Consider the following 19,500-nt stretch of genomic DNA (forward strand, 5'->3'; position numbering starts at 1 on the left):
AGCCAACGACTTCAAACACTGGCTGGACTGCTTCGAATCGTACCTGGAGGAAGCCGTCGTCCCTCAGAGATCCAAACTAAGAGTCCTGAAAGCCCAAGCGAGCCCGAGAGTATATACACTCATCCAGGACATGACTACGTACGACGACGCCATCAACCTACTGAAACAGCAGTACCGGAGCCCGGTAAACTACATGTACACTAGGCATCTCTTAAGATCTCGCCAGCAACAGCCAGGAGAATCGATAGCTGAATTTTCACGAGCGCTGAGACAACTCGGCAGGAACTGTGACTTTAAAGCGGTGACGGCTACTGCGAACATGGAAGACAATGTCCGCGACGCCTTGGTGAGAGGCCTACGTTCCGACTACACACGGCAAAGACTGCTTGAAGCTAAGGACATAGACCTGGACAAGGCCGAAGCCCTCGCCCTCACCCTAGAGGCCACCCAGCAAGACCAGGAAGCGTTTGCCAGGTACTATTCGCGACCCTGGGACTCGGGCCCGACCCCCACCCCACCACCCTTCACAGCGCTGCCCCCGGGACCTACCTCAGCGTCTGCATCACGGATCCGACCGGGCCCGCTAGCCCCGGTACCGGCCCCGACATCAGGCAACCCCGATCGGGCCGCTGGCTGCTTCTTTTGCGGCCAGGAGAAGCATCCGAGGTCGCGCTGCCCAGCCAAAAACTCGACCTGCAAAACCTGCCTCAAGAAAGGCCACTTCTCCAAGGCCTGCAGAAGCAAATCCTCAGAAGCCAGCAGTGCCTCATGCGAACCCTGGGGGCGGCCATCTTTGTGCGGGGCAGCCGAAGCCTGCAGAGCCTCATGGGAAAACCAGGGGCGGCCATCTTTGTGCGGGGCAGCCGAAGCCTGCAGAGCCTCATGGGAAAACCAGGGGCGGCCATCTTTGTGCGGGGCAGCCGAAGCCTGCAGAGCCTCATGGGAACAGCAGGGGCGGCCATCTTTGTGCGGGGCAAACGATTTAAACAGAGCCTCATGTGAACTACGGGGGCCGCCATCTTCGCCGCCATCTTGTCATGACAACGACGCGCTCATCTACACCCTAGCTTCCGTGACCCTGGATCAAGCCCGCCCGCACCACCTGGCCAGCTCAATGATGGACATCAAAGTCAACGGCCACGCCACGACCTGCCTGTTCGACAGCGGAAGCACGGAGAGCTTCATCCACCCAGACACGGTGAGCCACTACTCCCTCCCCGTCCTGCCAACGCGCAGCCGCATCTCGATGGCATCGAGGTCGCACGCCACAGACATCAGCGGCTACTGTGTCGTGACATTGTCGGTTAAAGGGACAGAGTATAAAAATTTTAAACTCCTCGTACTCCCCCAGCTGTGCGCTGCCGTCATACTAGGGCTGGACTTCCAATCCCACCTCCAAAGTGTAACCCTAGCATACGGTGGACCCCTCCCCCCACTCACAGTCGACAACCAGCGAAAGTTAAACCGCCCACCGCGTAACACCTGCAGCCTATCCACCCTCAAGGTACCGCCACCTTCCCTGTTCGCTAACCTCACCCCCGACTGCAAACCTGTCGCTACTAAGAGCAGGCGGTACAGCGCTGGGGACAGAGCCTTCATTAGCTCTGAGGTGCAGCGACTCCTGAAAGAGGGCATTATTGAGGGGAGCAGCAGCCCCTGGCGTGCCCAGGTGGTGGTAGTCAAGACCGGCGACAAAAATCGCCTGGTTATCGACTACAGCCAGACCATAAACAGATACACCCAGCTGGACGCATACCCCCTCCCCCGCATATCGGACATGGTCAATGAGATTGCACAATACCGCGTATTCTCGACCATCGACCTCAAGTCGGCCTACCACCAACTCCCCATCAGCCCGGAGGACAGCCAGTACACTGCCTTCGAGGCGAATGGCCGCCTCTACCAATTCCTTAGGGTCCCCTTTGGTGTCACCAACGGGGTCTCGGTTTTCCAACGGGAGATGGACCGGATGGTTGACCAGAACGGACTACAGGCCACTTTCCCCTATCTCGATAACGTCACCATCTGCGGCCGCAACCGGCAGGACCATGACGTGAATCTGGAGAAATTCCTCCGTACGGCCCAACGGCTGAACCTCACCTACAATAAGGAGAAATGCGTGTTTAACACAGCGCGCCTTGCCATCCTTGGCTGTGTAGTAGAGAACGGAGTCATCGGCCCCGACCCCGAAAGAATGCGCCCCCTCATGGAGCTACCCCTCCCCCACTGTCCAAAAGCACTTAGGAGAACCCTGGGGCTTTTCACCTACTATGCCCAATGGGTACCCAATTATGCGGACAAAGCCAGACCCCTCCTGAAAACCACATCCTTCCCCCTCACGGAAGAGGCGTGCGCGGCCTTCTCCCTCATTAAGGGAGACATAGCCAAGGCCACAATGCACGCAGTGGATGAGTCAATCCCCTTCCAAGTGGAGAGCGATGCATCCGACTTCGCCCTAGCCGCTACCCTTAACCAGGAGGGTAGGCCGGTAGCCTTCTTCTCAAGGACCCTACAGGGCCCCGAGACCCGACACTCGTCGGTCGAGAAGGAAGCCCAGGCAATTGTGGAGGCAGTACGGCGCTGGAGGCACTACTTGGCAGGCAAACGATTTACCCTCCTCACCGACCAACGCTCGGTTGCCTTCATGTTTAATAACAAGCTGAGGGGCAAGATCAAGAACGACAAAATCTTGAGGTGGAGAATCGAGCTTTCCACCTATGATTATGAGATCTTGTACCGGCCCGGTAAACTGAACGACCCCCCTGATGCTCTTTCACGCATTACATGCGCCAGCGCGCAAAGTGATAGACTTCAGACCCTCCACAATGACCTCTGCCACCCCGGAGTCACCAGACTCTACCATTTCATTAAGGCCCGCAACCTGCCATACTCCATCGAGGAGGTCAGGACCATGACCAGGAACTGCCAGATCTGTGCTGAGTGCAAACCGCACTTCTATAAGCCGGACAGAGCAAGCCTGATCAAGGCCACCCGCCCCTTCGAGCGTCTGAGCATCGACTTCAAGGGGCCCCTACCGTCATCCGACCGTAATGTGTACTTCCTCAACATCGTTGATGAGTACTCCCGTTTCCCCTTTGCCTTCCCCTGCCCAGACATGACCAGTAACACGGTCATTAAATGCCTGAACAAACTCTTCGCCTTGTTCGGGTTCCCGAACTATATACATAGTGACCGGGGCGCCTCCTTCATGAGCGAGGAACTCCGTCAGTTCCTATTGGAGAGGGGTATTGCAGCAAGCAGGACCACCAGCTACAACCCCCGAGGGAACGGCCAGGTGGAAAGAGAGAACGCGACGGTATGGAAGGCCACCCTCTTAGCCTTAAAGTCTAAGGGCCTCCCAACCTCCCGCTGGCAAGAGGTCCTCCCGATTGCGCTGCACTCCATCCGGTCACTACTTTGCACTGCCATTAACACCACCCCCCATGCCCGAATGTTTGTCTTCCCCAGGAAGTCGACTACGGGAACCACCCTACCAACCTGGCTGACCTCTCCGGGACCCGTCTTGCTGCGAAAGCACGTGAGGGCCCATAAAACGGACCCCCTGGTCGAGAAGGTGAACCTCCTGCACGCCAACCCCCAGTACGCCTATGTGGCTTACCCAGACGGACGGGAGGACACTGTCTCCTTACGAGACCTCGCACCCTCACCCCCCCCCCCCCCAACCCCCCGAGTCCAGCCGAGGTAGACGGCATGCCGGAACCCCACGAGCCTTTGCCGACTACGCAGACACCAGCTTTAACACCGGATAATGTAACACCGCCGCTGCGACGATCGGAGAGGCTAACGAAGCCTCCGGACAGACTGACATACCAGAGCTGGTAATACACTTCACCCCGCCGGACTCTAATCTAAACAAGGGGTGAATGTGGTAAACCACTGTATATTGTTCTCACTGTCACATCACTACACGAGGTCGCCTCTTGTCGCACTGTTATACCTGGGCTGACCACCTCCGACTCCGCCCATTACCTGCCCAGGTATAAAGGTAGCTGACTGGCTAGTATTCCTCCCTGTTGGATCGGATCACCCACGAGGGTGGGCTCTGTTATTTAGCCAATAAAAACCTTCAGTTACGTTCTTAACTCGTCGCCTTTTATTGGACTAATTGATAGGCATATCATAGTGTTTTTGGTTGAGGGATAAATATTAGCCAGGACACCGGGGACAACTCCTATGCCCTTCTTCGAATAGTGGGATCTTGTACATCCACCCAAGGATGCAAATGCGGCCCTGGTTTAAGATAAGAACATAAGTAGTAAGAGCAGGAGTAGGAGTAGGCCATACCGCTCCTCGAGCCTGCTCCGCCATTCAATAAGATCATGGCTGATCATCGACCTCAACTCTACTTTTCCCACCTGATCTCCATATCCCTAGAGTCCAAAAATCTATCGATCTCAGCCTTGAATATACTCAAAAACTCAGCATTCACAGCCCTCTGGGGCAGAGAATTCCAAAGATTCACAACCCTCTGAGTGAAGAAATTCTTCCTCATCTCAGTCTTAAATGGCCGACCCCTTATCCTGTGACTATGTCCCCTAGTTCTAGACTCTCCAACCAGGGGAATCAACCTCTCAGCATTTACCCTGTCAATCCCCCTCAGAATCTTATATGTTTCAATGAGATCACCTCTCATTCTTCTAAACTCCAGAAACATCTAATTTGAAAGACGGTGCCTCCAACAATGCCGCACTCCCTCAATACAGCACTGAAGTGTCGGCCTGGATTCTATCCTCAGGGTCCTGGAGCGGTGCTTGACCCCGTGACCTCCTGACTCAGAAGCGACAGTGCCACGATTGAGCCAAGGCTGTGACGCTGGCTGATTAGGAGCAGGAATCCCGGCCAGTTTTCCCTAGGGATGCTGAGGCCAACTGCATCACACTTACCTGACTGACCGACCGCAGCTCAGTGCAGACACACAGACCAGTGACGTTCCTGGTCTGTGTGGCTCAGCTATTCGCTGGGTAAACTCTCGGTGCCACTGGGGGTGATCATGTGTTAAAAACAAAAGAACTGTTAAACTACTGTATCACGTGAATTTTAATGTTGCTTTCAAATCTCAAGTGCCGCACAGTCGGTGCATTAAGAAAAATAAATTAACGTGTCCCCAGGTTAGGTTTTGCATCAACTGTGTTAACTCATTAAATTATTAATAAAACTGTCAGTAAAATACATGGTGAGAATACATCACCAAAATTAATTGCTAAATAGCAACTGAAAATGTAAATAATGCTTAAAAATATCCCCCAGGAATGATACAAGTGGAATTACTTTTTTAAATTCACAAAGTCTCAGATGCACAGAAAGACTGAACAATGTTACCCCCCACCCCCCAACTATTCTCACGACATCATCAGACAGCAACATTTTTTTTCAAAAATGCACATCTGGCATGAATGAACATACCGCAGTCAACGGACACATCTCCTCAATTATTAATGGGATGTAGGATTCGTTCAAAAATCACCATTCGTTTGACAATTGACCTTGCAAGCTGCTTCTGCGACAGTGCAAGTACTGCCTTGGCACTGCTGATACTGCTCAGTCGCTCTGCTTCCACAAGTGCGCACTTTCCTCTCGATTGAGGAGTGCGGGAGGAGGGAGCCAGCCGCTGAACATTCCCTGTTTTGCGTCACGCCAACCACCAGCAGAGCTGAAGTGCAGGCCTCGTCGGCAGCCATCTTTTGGCTAATGAAGCTGTAATTACTTGCCGCGGTTCAATCTCTTAAATATCCCAAAACGCATTTCCTTTACTTACCACGTACAAATAGCCGAGAGGTTATGGTACAGGACTAGCTTGAGTTCAAATCCCATCATGGCAAATTGTGAAACTGAATTCAATAAATCTGGTAGTTTGTGGGCCAGAACCAGAAAGTGTGATCATGAAAGCTGCCGGATTGTTGTAAAAGTCAATGTCCACCCCGACCTGGTCTGGCCTGCACGTGACTCCAGTCCTATACTATGTGGTTGACCCTTAATGCCCTCAGGATGCATCCCAAGAACCAATGAAAGAATCCTACTGCCGCGTGTTCTCCCAATCTTCTTGCTATATCTCTCCCCATCTCACTCAGATGTGAACGTGTTCCTATCTTGCTCATGGACAAAACTGCACAAGCCAGAGGGAACAGAGACACTAAAATCATATTTTATGCAAACATTCTCTTATTTTCTAAGGAGTAAACTGTGAATTTACTGCATTTTGGTTTCGATTTCAAGGTTCAGTACAGTAAATTAACTGAGATTAAATCAGAGCTAGCGCCCGTGACAAATTCCCACTTTTGATTTGCAGATTACCAATCAAAAGGCGACTAACACTCCTGGTCATCCAAGAAATGTGGCCCTGAATCTTGACCAAAATGATCGCTCCCTTAAATTTCTGGACTAGAGCAAAGTAACGTTAACTTGACGACATGATGACGCAGCTATCCCAATGGTGCAGAGTCTCGGTCCCCGAGTGACACAGCAAGGCACCAGGTTTGATCTCTGGCAATGTGCTGGCTTAGCTGCAATGCTGTTACGGGTGCTATAGTTGGGAGCTGTTCCCCTGGGAATGGGAAAGGGGGGGGAAAGAAAAAAAAACCCTACAGGATTTCTGCTCCCGACTATTCATCAAACCCAAATCGTAGGGACGAATCAGGATTCGCTACAATACCTGTGATCGAAAGGTCTGCCAAAGCTCACCTTAAAATACCTTGCAAGAAAAATGGGTGGGGTACTGGAGGGTGCCCAGCCCCATGGAAGCATGGGGGTGGGTGGGGAAGAGAAGAGAGTTAATAACACATTCAGAAAAGAAAAACATTGGATAGGGAAAAATTGGGGTGGGGGGGGGGGCAGGGAAGAGATAAAGACAACATGGCAACAACTAGAAAGAGAAAATGTAATGTATCTTTAAATGGGTTTTCTCTTGTAAAACATGTAGCCATTTTAATAAAACAAACTATTATTTTTAAGAAACTATGGGGGAAAAATTCAGTTGCTTTGCGCCTAAGAGGGCGCTAACAGGGCGCAAAGCAACTAGTGCCCAGGCGCGGCACCGCCAACGCCTTCTGTGAAATTCAGCCGTGCGCAGCGCCCCGGCCGCCATCTTCGGGAGCGCCCCGACATATCGCCGGACGCCATGTCAGACGGGGCCTACCTGCGGCCGGGGAGGCGCTATTTAAAGGCAAGGTGCAGGGCGGCCATTTCTGTTTTGCTGGCTGCCTGCCAGCACCTGCCTCTGCACCCGTCCACGGCCCCCCGCTGAGTGACGGCTGCGCTCCGTGAGCCCGGCACTTCTCTTGAGTGACGGGCTCTTTTGCCGGCACTCCCGATCCCCGGTGGCCCAGCTGGGCCCCAGGTCGCGCTGCGCAAGGCCCCTCCCCTTTAAGGGGAGGAAGGCCTGCAATACTGTGGCACGTAGTGCCGCGATATTCCCTCGCAGCGCCCTAAGAGGGAGGCAGGGCGCTTCCAGTAGCGCCCCGCTTCCCTCTTGGGGCGCTAGCACTCAATTTCCGTTGCGGGGACGCTAATTTTTCCAGGGGCACTAAAAGTAGTTTTTAGCCCCATGACTGCAACCCAATCTTCTGCAGGGGGGGGACACAGACCCATGTTAGTGGGGGGGGGGGGGGGCAAACAATAGTATATACCTAAACAGAGCCCAATTTACAAAATTATGGACACGAGTCAAGATAAGGAAACTGTTCTTCAGTACCGAAATGCTGGCCTCAGATGCCACTAGCAAAATATTACATGCATGAGTGATGTAGATGGGTAAACCGCTCCCAGGCTTCCTGTGAACGCAGCAGCTGGGAGGCAGTCGGTTCACTAATGTCCGTTAGGTCAGAAAACCTGCCGTCGTTACCCGGTCTGGCCTGCATGTGACTCCAGCCCCACACCAATGTGGTTGGCGCTTAACTGCCCTCTGAAGTGGCCTAGCAAACCACTCAGCAAGACGGCCGCCCACCTTCGCAGAGGAAATAGGAATGGGCAACAAATGCCGGCCTTGCCAATGATGCCCACATCCCAAGAATGAATCATAATTTTTTTTTTCTAAAACATTTCAGGGAAACCATCCCACTCCTATAAACACACACACACACACAGGCAGCAAATCTTGCTGTTTTTATGCTGTTCTCAATGTCTCCAGTTATAAATCACATCAAGCACTACTTTTTGCTTGGATCTATAGTCTTGTTTTGTGACATTGTATTTTAATTAAAAAAAGATACACATGAAACCCTGAGATTGCGAAACGTCACTCTCACTCAACCGGAATGTAGAATGGTCGATGGGATGGGGTATGGAGGTCAGTGCAGTCAATTCATTTTAATGGCTAAAACAGTTGGGAGTGGAATAAGTCAGGTGCACGGACCTGCATGACAGATTCTCCAATCTGTAGTCCTATTGAGCGAGCGAGGCTTCATGCCAGGAGCACAGTCTCATTTTTAGGACTATAAAGTTTTGATTTGGTCGGACTTCCTCAATAAAGTGAATCTTATTTCCAGAACTTTGCAACTCTATCAAAGTGTTCCTCGTAGCCATGGACAAAGACATGCACTGATGCTAGCTAAGTAGATGCCTGTGTCACACGTTGTCTTCCTCTCTTGGCTGGGGGTAGACGGACGGGCGGAGTGAAGAGGAAGAGGAAGGGGGGGATAAAATGAAAAACTACATTCATATGCATACATTTTTATATCCTTCACCAAATCAGTTTCTTGAAAACACTCAAAATGAACAGGTCCAAGAGCACATCAGAATAAATGGAATCAACATGACAAGATTGAGAATCAGTGTTATTGCCCTAGACCATCTGATCGCTCCGTGCCAGGGTTCTCAAAACAAAGAGCAGTGGATAACAAATCAGCTGGTTTCTACGGTAAGGTTAAGGATAATTAATTTAGACTCCCTCAGACGTGTGAAAGCTTTAAATGATAACACAGTATGGTTGCACACTGTTTGACTTCTTAAAAAAAAGTTTTCACCACCTGCTGTTATCATCAGGGTTGCCGTCCATTGTCAAATCCAGAACTGGACTGGGTTGGGAGATGGGGGCGGGAGAAGAGGTCGAAGATTGTGCCTCGAGTGTTGTTGTTGCCTTTGCTACTGATGAAGATCTTTAAGATTAAACAGAAGCACAGGATCAGAACAGACGCTACAGTCCCTCTAACTAGTCTCAAACACTAAAACTAGCCCACTCCATCCAGCATCATCCAATTCTCCTGTACAATCTACCACCACTGCCTTCCTGGACAGCCCATCACTACCCTCTGTGTAGATTAGTCACTAAATTGACTTGTGCACCTCCCCACTTCGAAGTTTGAGCCCACGCTATTTCTAGAGTTAATAATTAATGCCTCAATATCAGACACAGAAATAAAGGACTAGTTTCTTTTTTCCATATTAAAGAAAGACTGACTTTTGGTACCTGGTTTACATCTCTGAATTTTCCAGAAAGTTCATTCAAATCAAAACAAGTGGACAAACTTTCTTCACCCGCCCCCCAAACTAAAAAACACCAATTTTTGTCCCACTTAAATAAACAAAAACCTAACAAGCCCATCGACGCCCAGTGTTGTGTAGAAGGTTCCCAGTAAGTTATTGCAGAACTCTGGCATAGAATTACATCACAAACAGGCCATTCGGCCCAACTGGTCTTTGCTGGCCTTTATGCACCACACCTGCCTCCTCCTACAACCCACTTCTGGGAATAATATGAGGATTTAAACTGGGAAGCTCAGATTTCCCCTACATACAAAGCAAATCGCTGCCTTTACTGGACAGTCAAGTGGTGGTCTTCCAAAGGCAGATCTTCAGTGTACCTTAGATCAACAACGAGAGGGGTGGTGGGACATGCTCGTCAAGTGTGGCACACCAACTTTATATTTAAGCTTAGTGTCAAAACTGAATTGGTACAAGTTTATGTGACTATAATGCAAAATGCTTAGCAAAACTGGAGTTTGTCGACAGACACTAATGCGGGCAGGAAGTTTATTCTGTACACTTTTTTTCATTGCAAATGGGAAAGAAAATCGGGAGTAAAAATATATATTTTTTTAAAAAGCAACAGATCAGTTTGCCAATTCAGTAAGTGGTTGGGAGTGTCCCGAGCTGGAGTGATTAAGGATCTAGAAATCTGGCATTGACCTCATTCAAATTTCATTTGCAATTCCCAGAAATAAGATTTGGGATGGAGCCCGCCTCCTCATGTTATTGTGGCTGCTACTGGCTAGCATTGCTGTACAGGTCTTCGAACGGTGGAGCCGGGGGGGGGGCAGGGGATCAAAGAGGTCATGAGGTTTCTGCCCATCTGTGGTCGGGCAGTCTGTGCACTATGAGCACAGTGTGTGTCTCTTTCTCCAGTTGTTAACCTTGCAGCATGTTACAGTATTCCCTTTGCTGTATACCAGCACCAATTTCTGTAACTGTAGTGCTGTTCTCCTTTGGAAGTTAGGAGGTTCCCCATAAGAGGCCTGCTACTAATGGCGGTGGGTGTTTGGGGGCGGGGCTGTGCCAGGAACCATCAATTTTTTGCAGGGGTTCCCTGCACAGGAAAATTTGGAAGTGGCTGCTCTTGCGTGTCCAAGCCCAGCCCCACAACACGTGAAGCAACATTCAAATAGAAGGCGGAAAACAAGAACGAACTTGTATTTATATCGCGGCTTTCAGGACCTTGGGCTGTTCCAAAATGCCTTACAGACAATGAAATACTTTTGAAGTGGAGTCGCTGTTGTAATGTTGGAAATGCGGCCGCCAATTTGTGCACAGCAAGCTCCCACAAACAGCAATGTGACATCTGTTTTAGCGATGCTGGTTGAGGGATAAATACTGGCCAGAAACGAGCTCTCTGATCCCTACGAATCTCACGGCACACAGTCGTTGGCCCATGTGGCCGATATTTGGCTTTCCACCAAAGTAAACTGGAGAAGGATGAAGAAAGCTGCTAATCTACAGAAGTGGAACAAATGCAGCGGACAGCTGCTGGATTAGGAAATTAGCAGTTTTGATTTTGAACTTCATAAATAGATGCAGCCTTCTACTTCTTAAGTAGTTGGTAAGTCCATCATCTACTGTCCACAATGGCAACAATTATGGCACATTGGATCAAGGTGACATTCAGCCCTTTCTTCTTTAAGGTTATGTTAATAAATTAGATAAAACCCACAAAGAATAAACCATCCTAATCACTACCAAAAATTTTTAAACTGGCCGTGGTGCCTATCGACAGTGAACTACCTCGAAATCTTTCACTTAATGAAAGGCATTCATAGCTTGGATCCCACCACTAAACACATCTTCCCCTAACCTCCCCTTTCAGCATTCCGAAGGGACCGCTCCCTCAGCGACACCCCAGTCCACTCCTCTATCACCCTCAACACCCCTTCCCCTTCCCACGGCACCTTCCCGTGCAAGCGCAGTAGATGCAACACCTGCCCTTATACCTCCCCCCTTCCCACTGTCCAGGGCCCCAAACACCTCTTCCAGGTGAAACAGCGATTTACTTGTACTTCTTACAATCTAGTATACTGTATTCGCTGCTCACGATGTGGTCTCCTCTACATTGGGGAGACCATACGCAGATTGGGTGACTGCTTTGCGGAACACCCCCATTCAGTCCATAAGGGTGACCCTGAGCTTCCGGTCGCCTGTCACTAATTCTCCGCTCCACTCCCACTCGGACCTCACCGTCCTCGGCCTCTTGCATTGTTCCACTGAAGCTCAGCGTAAACTCGAGGAACAGCAGCTCATCTTTCGATTAGGCACTTTACAGCCTTCTGGACTCAACATAGAGTTCAACAATTTCAGATCATAACCTCAGCCCCCATCATATATATATGTTTTATTTATCCACACTTTTTGTCTGTGTCTTTTTCTCTTCTCTCCCACATGGCAGCTGTCTTCCATTCTGCCAGCGCAATTTACACTTCATCTACAGCCAGCTTTTGTTTCTTAACCTGTCCCATTACCATCTCCTTTTGCCTTGAATATCTCTTAATGTCTCTTAACCTCTCCTGCCTTCTATCCTATCACAGACCTTCCCTTTTGTTCTTTCATCCCCTCCCCCCTTTCCCAGCTCCTACACTTGCTTAAAATTCTGTTCCATTTCCTGCTTTTTTTCCAGTTCTGAAAAAGGTCATCAACCTGAAACGTTAACTCTGTTTCTCTCTTCACAGATGCTGCCCGACCTGCTGAGTATTTCCAGCATCTGCAGTATTTTGTTTTTGTATTTGGTGTTCATAGCTTGGACTGGGTTGTGCCATATGCTAGTAGTAGGTGCGAGGGTTCAGGGTTAGAGTTCTGAGGCGTTAATAGATACATATGTACTGCTGAGCCTCGACAAAGCAAGAAAGCGTGCAGACATTCCGCTGTGGCTAGAAAAATGCCGATGTGTCTTTCTCACACACTGGATCCAGATGCGTATCCAATGGCCAAATCCAGCACTCCTGTACTGCACTTCCTAGACTATTAAAGGGCACGACTCCACATCCATCACAAGAGCAGGGGTTAGATGATTCCCTCTCCCCATGCAGATTAAAATAAAATGGAACTGCAAATTAAGACTTTTTTGTTGTGGCTTTAGGCACAACCCCCACAGCTGTCTGCTCTGCCACCTCTTCTCAGACTTTACCCTGACTGTGTGTGGGATACTCTGTTCAATCACACACACACACACACACGCCCACACGAGGAAGCTTAAATGATCGGCTGCGGCTGCCAATCTTCCCGAATGCTCGGGAAAGTACAGCGGTTGTGTTGAGGCTTTGTTTTATTTTTTTTATTCCGATCTGTCTGCAAACAAATCAGTTACTCAATGCCAACTTAAATAAGGCACAAAAGGAAATAAAATACCAAATGGAGATGAATGCAGCATTGAAATCGATCTGGGATTGGATTCGAGGGCAGTTTACCAATGGATCCAATTTACAAAAAGAAAGATTTGCATTTATATAGTGCCTTTCACAACCACCAGACGTCTCAAAGCGTTTTACAGCCAATGAAATACTTTAGAAGTGGAGTCACTGTTGCAATGTGGGAAACGCGGCAACCAATTTGCGCACAGCAAGGTCCCACAAACAGCAATGTGCTAATGACCAGATAATCTGTGATTGTTATGTTGGTTGAGGGATAAAGAGAGAAAAAAAGGTTACTTAAAAACATCTTCCAACCATCAGGGGGGCAGAGTTCCCAAGAAAACAGACACTTGAGATTAACTCACTGGAGGTCTTGGGCATCATCTGTTGGATGTAAACCATCTGCTCTTCCAACTTTGGTCAAATGTGTACGTGTCACTTTCCTCTCTGTCCCTCAGTCCATTTCTCTCTCTCTCGCCTTGCCGCCGCACCCCCCCCCCCCGCCCTCCAAACATCAGCCCAAGCCACCACAAGTTGCAGACTTCAAGCATCACCTCCCTAAACTCAAACCTAACCCTAAATCCTCTACCTCAACACCTCACTGCCTACTTTTAAAGTTGCCTCCAAACCTCCTCAGCTATGCCGTCAAGCACCACTCAAATGTCCTTCAACTTCTTGTAAAGCATCATAAAAGGTTCTATATAAGTAACCTGCTGTTGTGCTATAAAATCCATTCTACTCCTGTTAAACTGAAGCCTTTTTATGCTAGCATAAATTAAGTAATTGCAATAGAATGGCACAGTTTCAGTTTGAGTTAACACTGAATTCAAATGGAACATCTTTGAGTTCAAAGGAGTTGACAGTATACGCAAACTCCCTACTATTTAACAATATTTTATTAAAATACCAGACAGCGGCTAACAGGACAATGTATGAACATCTGTACCAGCGTCAAAGTCAAAACGGAGAGCCTGTCAAAGTAGCATCTTTTACAGTGATTTACTAAAACATAATTCTAGGAGAAGTGCAATTGTTTTTCATTATCTAATTACAAAGATGTACATAAATGCTTCAAACATAATACAGAGGCTATTCTAAAAGAATAACAGTGTGGTAAGCAAGATCTCTGCCAAGGAGGAAGGTAGGTGCTGCCTGGCAAGGGGGCCTTTATTTCATTGCACCAAAGCTTCCATTTAAACAGAAGCTCCGCGCAACCCTTTCAATAGGAGACGGGGCCAAGGAGCTCTTTGACACCAGTCACACAGCAATCAACCAGAGTGCTACTGGTGCAGGCAGCGCATTAAATCAGATCAAGCTGCAGGCCTCTGCGCTGAGCAAAAACCCCAGAAATAAACCGCATTTAAAATTCATTGGGCCTGGGGCCTTCCTCGCCCCTCGAGGTCCAGGGTCTGCCTCGCCCCTCCGGGTCCGTATCTCCCCTTGGGGTCTGGGGGCTGACGTTCTCTTCACTATAGCCTTTGAGCCAGTTACATGCTGAGCAAGAACAGTGACCACAGTCACAGCGGATGCGATGTGACTTTGATTAGGGTCGTTTCAGTACTGTGGCAGGGGCGGAAAACTGATTGGAGGGATTCGAACATGGAGTTGCGGGAAAGGTGGGCACGGATTTGGGAAATGAAAATGCGTTCAAGGACTTGAGAGGAAAGGGAGGTTGGCGATGGAAGCGGTAGTTTGCAAGGACAGAGGGATGAAGGTGGGCTTTTTAATGGCAGATTTGATGGGTACAGTATCCGAGGAGAGGGAACCATAACAGTATCAGCTAGCAAGGTGGTCAGAAAGAGAAGTTGGGTGGTCAGCAGTTTGGTAGGGTTAGTGTCGAGAGAGCAGGAGGTGGGTCTCATGAACAAGACAAGCTCAGAGAGGGCTTGGGGGGGGGGGGGGGTGGTGGTTAGGAAAGAAAGACTGATAATAGCAAAATACTGCAGATGCTGGAAATCTGAAATAACAACAGGAAATGCTGGAAATACTCAGTAGGCCAGGCAGCATCCGTGGAGAGAGAAACAGAGTTAACGTTTCAGGTCTGGGACCCTTCGTCAGACCTGAAACGTTAACTCTGTTTCTCTCTCCACAGATGCTGCCTGGCCTGCTGAGTATTTCCAGCATTTTCTGTTGTTATTTAAAGTAAAGACTGAGTTCACTCTCACCATCTACAACTTCCCCTTCATAACTCCTTCCCCAAGTAACTGTATGTGCTGAAAAACAATTAGATGACAGGCAGTCACTGCTTGACGTAGCAATAGGTTTTCCTCCGGTGCAATACACACACAAAATTACCGAGTATGAATAGAATATTGGCATATGGCAATCGCTGGCATGGTCCGGACCTTCACCAACGTCATTCCCCTGGCCCCCACCTCAACCCCGGGTACAGAAAGAAAAGTAAATGGAGAGGAAGAAAAGCAGTTGATTTAATTCGTGGCCAGTTCACAGGGAACAGGAAAGTCACTGTTGAGTCCGGGCTGTGCCTAAAATTGACTGCACTTATCTGAGGAACAGTTGTGCTGGTGAACCGGGCTTGCTGCCGAGGGGTTAAAGGTCAGTTGGCGAGGAGCAGCATCAGCACAAAGACCGCAGCTCGGGGCAGGCGCCATCAAAAGCTCTTCTTGCTGCAGCAAATGAAGAAAAGGCCGGCCCACCCTCCCTCCGAGCCGCGGCTGAAGACCACTCTGTACAGATTGAGAGCTGGGCGGGAGGTTCTGAACACCGCTTCCCTTTCCCAGAGTGCGAGAAGCCGGCTGCCCCGGTACCAGATTCACTGCCACGGATTTCCGAGTCTGAACCTCTGCGCAGCAAACGAAAGCAGCCGATGTTTAGTTAACCTCCGCACAGCAGTTAGCCAACACCTCCCCCCCCCCCGCCCGAAAAACAAAACAAGGAACGGTTTATATCGAGCGCCAAGTGAGATTCTCCTCACTGTCGTTGCTGCATGTTGAACCCCTTACTGTCACCAATTGGTGTTCAGTAACTTCTCACCTCAAACATCTCAACTTAATCGGACCCTGCAGCAAATGGCTTCACTGGGGTGCTTTAGACCTACTGCACGTTTTGTTGCAATTGAGCAAACTCCAGCTAAGATAACAACAGAAAATGCTGGAAAAACTCAGCAGGCCAGGCAACATCCGTGGAGAGAAATTAAAGTTGACGTTTCGGGTGAACCCTTTTTCAAAACTGGAAAGGAAATAAAATAGATCGAAGGCAGGGCTGCGATAGAACAAAAGGAGTAGAGACATTAAGAAGTATTCAAAACCAGACGAGATGGTAATAGGACAGTGGAGACAAAAGACGGCTCAGATTAGGTGTGAAGTGTACTGGCAGAATAAGAGACAGCTGCCAATGCTGCTTAATGTCTACTTTTTTTCATTCTTTCAGGGCAGGGTTGTTTGGCAATATATCCAACTATTTCACAAGATCTGATATCGTCACCCAAATCTGAAAGCCTGAGGCCCTCAATCCAGAAAAACTTAATTTCCTGTAGAGAAATTAACCTGTTAAAGAAATTAAAAGCCCCTTAATATGAAGGTCATTTAAAATCCGGTGGATTCTATCGACACTGAAATTGCTCCTTCTCGAATCCAGTTATCTGCGTCTACCTTTTACCCACTGGTTAATCGACGTCACCTCCATAACGCAGGGATGAAAATCATTTGCACCGTTTAAAAAAAAGTGATTTTGAATGTGGAAGAGAGTGCACGCAATGTGAATGATGGATTTGGGGCTGTGATAGTTAAAAAATAAACCCAACGTTTGGTTTATGTTCTGCAGAGATTTTGCAGCAATGAGTTATCGAAATGAGTGCTTGTGGACTAAATGCTATAATTTATTATGCAGTTTAAAAAAAAACTCTGCTGAATGTGCCTCGTCGAGCAAATAGAGTAAAACAATCCCAGTCCTTGGAGTAGTGACTAGGTTATCTTGTAAATTCACACAAGCATCACCATTATTGTACTACCTTGTTGTTCAAGCAAATTTATAATAAGTGTTTCATTTCATAATATCTAACAGAACATTATATCCCCATCCATTTTCAGCCTGTTGACAAAAATACATTCTGCACTTATGAGCCTGAATGTCTGATTCAAGATACCATAGTAACCAAGTTCACAGCTAAAAAGTGTTTCCTGGTTGGGTTCTGGGATATTGGTGGCGAGTGAATGTGGTTAAGTGGTTTGTTAGTGATCGTTTGGCAGGTCAGTTAGTTTCCTGTAGGATAGAGACATCCTCTAAATGCTTCATAGAATTGACACTCGGTTACAACAATTACACAACAGTTTTGTCTCCCAGCAAACTACAAGGCAGCAGGAGCGTGGTGAACTTTCCAATGGTCAGAAATAACGATGCATCATTTAATTAAGGTATCCATTATTTCCAAATTAAATTATAAGATCTCAAAATAGTAGAGTGAGGGGTGAAATGCTTCCTATACAGAGATTAACCACTTTACATACTAAACTTTTGGAGTTGGTAAGGCCTTGTTTAAAAAAAAATTAAAATTAAACCCATCCGATAAAAGATCAAAAATATCAAGTGCACAATCTGAAATATTGGTTCTTCCGAGTTTGACTTCCACAGACCGAGGCCTCGGCGAGTAGGGAGATCGAACAAATGTCGCAGAGGTAAATACTTCAACCAGGGTCGCCAACTCTGTTTGGGTGAATTTCTGGCGGTTTCGTCACATGACCTCCCGCCTCCAACCACCCCGCCATTGGTCCATCCTCCGGGCGACATTGCCTTCCCACACCCATTGCAAAAGGAACAGACTTTGTTACCTAATTGGATTAATCTTCACTGTTGGTGAAACTGCCATTTCCCTCCCTCCCTCCCCCCCCACAATCTCCAAATATTTTTTTATAACTAATAGATGGAAGTGTTCAAAAGAAACAAAACCCCACAATACGGGGTACTGTGTAATGGACGTATGATTTTTCCGAAGATTAATCTTCAATTCTTGGAGACTTCAGGCCAATCCTGCAGGGTTGGCAACCCTAGCTTCCACCTGAGCCCCTTCTCTCTCGGTCCCCCCTCTCTCTACTTTGGCCAAATGAAGCCTATTGAAGGGCCGAGATCGTGATCTTGGCCTTGCGCCACTATGATTTACGGTGGAACTTTTCTCTGTCTTATCGAGGGACTGCCGATTGATTTAGTAGCACGGAGACTAGAAACAGCCTCAAGCTTCACGCTGCAGTTGTTGAATTATTGAATCCAGGGAGCAGCTGACACTGAAATCTAAGCAACCACACAGGCTGCAACGATTTTTCTCAATTCTCAGTTAAGCCACAACATCACATACATCAGCCTTCCTGGAAGTGGTGGTGGGATGGTGTGGGGGATGATGGGGTTACAGTGAGAGAGAGAAAAAAGAACATACACTGACCATTCTTACCATTAAACACACACATTGTTAAACACATTCCGGCGTCTGAGGTGTGCTCACCTATCCTTCCAACTGAGCAAAAAACATACAAAAGCAAAATCAGATGAGGAGGAGAAAGTAAACAATGAATAGACCCCGAACAAAATGGAGAGGGGAGTTGTTTTGTATTCCCTTTCAATTAAACTAAGCCAGTCATTAGTGACCTTCCTCCCACCAAGCAAAACTCTCTTTGGAGAACTCACCTCTCAGAACAATTACTGCTATTAATTTTTCCTCACTCCTCTATGAGCCCCTTTCCCTCCGGACACTACCAGACCACTGGACACTACTAGACCACTGGTTGTGACCCAATTCCTTCAAAAGGGGAGAATTGGAAAGCACTTTCAAGATATAAGTATATTCTTTTTAGGTGGTAAAATGTTAATAATTTGTCTTGCCTGTTAACAGACAACTTGCATTTCCCTACCCAACATCACCTCGCGAGCACCATCACCACAAGGACTGCAGTGGTTCACAGACAAGGCCTCACTACCACCTTCTCAGGGCAACTAGGGAATGGGCAATAAATGTGGCCTTGCCAGCCGCGCCCACAACCCGAGAACAAATAGAAACATTTAATGCTCTTCCCTCAGCTCCTGGAAGCTTGACATGTGTGGAGAGCCACTCTGATGACGTCACTGGATGCACCAGTGCATGGCTGTAAAGCAAGACTGCAGGGTAGACATCTTTCCCAATTCAGGCCGCCAGTCCAGACGCATCAGTTGCAAAATAGGTTTATGGCTGGCACCCAGGAGGAAAAAGAATATTGACCTTTAGCAGTGCCACAAAGCTACCCATTGATGAGGAAGTAGTCTACAATGAAAGAACATGCACACACACCAAAAACATAATAAGGAAAGTCTGTAGCTGACATCAGGTCTGAAAATGGAGACATTGTAAATTCACCCAAATCTAATCAGATAATTTACAAAACCACTTTCTGTATAAACGGTGTTGGTTTAAGCACGGTCTCCTTAACAAGTGCAACTTTATAGACACACAAATGAAATCTACTGGCAAATATTCATAAAAGGTTTACAGAAAAAGACGTCCTGGGAAAGTGCTTAGCAAACTACCGCCAGCTGTAACACAAGAGGGATGTGGTAGTGGAGTCAAAATGGGACATTCCAAGAATCCAGAGTTGGAGTCAACACCCATTCCTTTGGGCTTCACTTGTGCAACATTAAGTAGCAAAGGATCAATACACTTTAATTGGCTCTCTTA

General features: G+C 48.0%; 1 protein-coding gene across 16 annotated transcripts in view; it reads right to left on the reverse strand.

Annotated features, from left to right (window-relative positions):
• The window catches only part of fynb (FYN proto-oncogene, Src family tyrosine kinase b), a 278,988-nt gene that overhangs the window by 89,375 nt on the left and 170,113 nt on the right, over nt 1-19,500 (reverse strand). For 3 of the 16 annotated variants that reach the window (XM_085997834.1, XM_085997831.1, XM_085997841.1), the window contains one exon: nt 8,982-9,110. The exons of the other annotated variants lie outside the window; for them this stretch is intronic. The gene's annotated coding sequence lies outside the window, so the exon portion shown is untranslated. The remainder of the gene's footprint in view (nt 1-8,981; nt 9,111-19,500) is intronic. 16 annotated transcript variants of the gene reach the window in all.

This window comes from Somniosus microcephalus, chromosome 9, assembly GCF_052327205.1.
Source record: "Somniosus microcephalus isolate GS21.2 chromosome 9, FLI_Smic_1.0, whole genome shotgun sequence".
Classification (NCBI taxonomy): Eukaryota; Metazoa; Chordata; class Chondrichthyes; order Squaliformes; family Somniosidae; genus Somniosus; species Somniosus microcephalus.